The sequence below is a fragment of the Mus caroli genome, chromosome 3 (genome assembly GCF_900094665.2).
Source record: "Mus caroli chromosome 3, CAROLI_EIJ_v1.1, whole genome shotgun sequence".
In the NCBI taxonomy this organism is placed as follows: Eukaryota; Metazoa; Chordata; class Mammalia; order Rodentia; family Muridae; genus Mus; species Mus caroli.
The window spans coordinates 14,674,010-14,675,419 of NC_034572.1; positions in this window are offsets into that span (position 1 = coordinate 14,674,010).

Here is a 1,410-nt window from a genome sequence, read left to right on the forward strand (position 1 = left end):
AAAAAAAAAAAAAAAGAATAATAAATCTTAATAATTTTCTGTGTTCCCTTTTAGTCCCTGACTGAGTGGAAGCCTCTTTGCTTCAGAGAGCTGGCCACCCAAATCCTTCAAGACTCATACTTTGTATAAGTTTTGTACATGTAATTGAAAAAAATCTATCTTTTGAGTAGCTTTTTAGAGTATAGTATTATTTTTTAATTATTAAAATTGTTATTAAAATTTCTTGGTTGTTTTTTATTTAAATGTGTTCATAAAAAGCATTTAAATTTTAAAATTAGATTTATTTTAATTCATGTGATGAGCCTTTTGCCTATATGTATGTGTGTGCACCAGGAACATGCCTGATACCCATAGATGTCAAAAGGGAGCATCAGACACTCTGGAACTGGAGTTATAGATAGTTGTAAACTACTGTATATGTGCTGGGAACAAAACTTAGGACTTCTGTAAGAGCAGTGTCCTAAACTGCTGAGTCATCTTTCTAGCCTTTCAAAAAGCCCTTGTATTCTAGATACTTACCCTTATATCCACAAGTACAGATCACTCTCATTCCTTACCAAAGAGCTACTTTTTTTTTTTTTTTAAAACAGTAGATGGAGGCTTTACAGAGATTTACAACTGGTCAAGATGCAGAGCTAAGTGACCATTGAGTGCCCAGCAACAGTTGCTGCATCTACATCAGTTACGACATTTCACTTACAAGGTGGAAGTGGTTGTGCAGCTTCCTTGTCCTTCTTCTTTGATACCATGTTTAGGCTTTAAGTTGTCCTTGAAATAAAAACACAAGTCTTGAAACGGCTGGTATATACAGTTCAGAGCCCATTCGGGAGTGTGAAAGCCAGAGCTGGGGATATAGCTTATAGTTAAGGTGCATTAAGGTTCCAGGCTCGGTCGCTTACATTGTTAACAAAAGGAAAAGAGATGAAACCAAACATATATGAGATTTGTGTGATTGGATAGCATTTTTTTTTTAACATCAAGAAACTCCGAACCATAATTACTATGATAAGCTTAACAGAAAAAGATACTCTTTTAAAATCTGTTTTCCTTCAGATTAATTTTGTCTCTAATTTTTTTACTTTGAGAATTACTGAGAGCTAAGCAATGAAATATGACTTTAAGACTTAGTATTATTTTAATTTATTAGTCTACTGTTCAGGAGCGTATTCTTTGATGACAATTTTTAAACATGTCTAGGCTTTTTGTACTTGCAAAGAAAATGTTTTTGATGTTGTTTCTAACTGACCACATGAATATACTTCTCAGAGTTATGAGCCTGATACTGTGTCCACTGGCTCATTCATATCACTAATGAATTCGCCATGGGTCGGCGAACAGTTCATGTACACAGAGACAAGCTTGGTCCTATGCTGCAGCTTGCAGAGCACTTAATTTCCCTTTATCTCAATT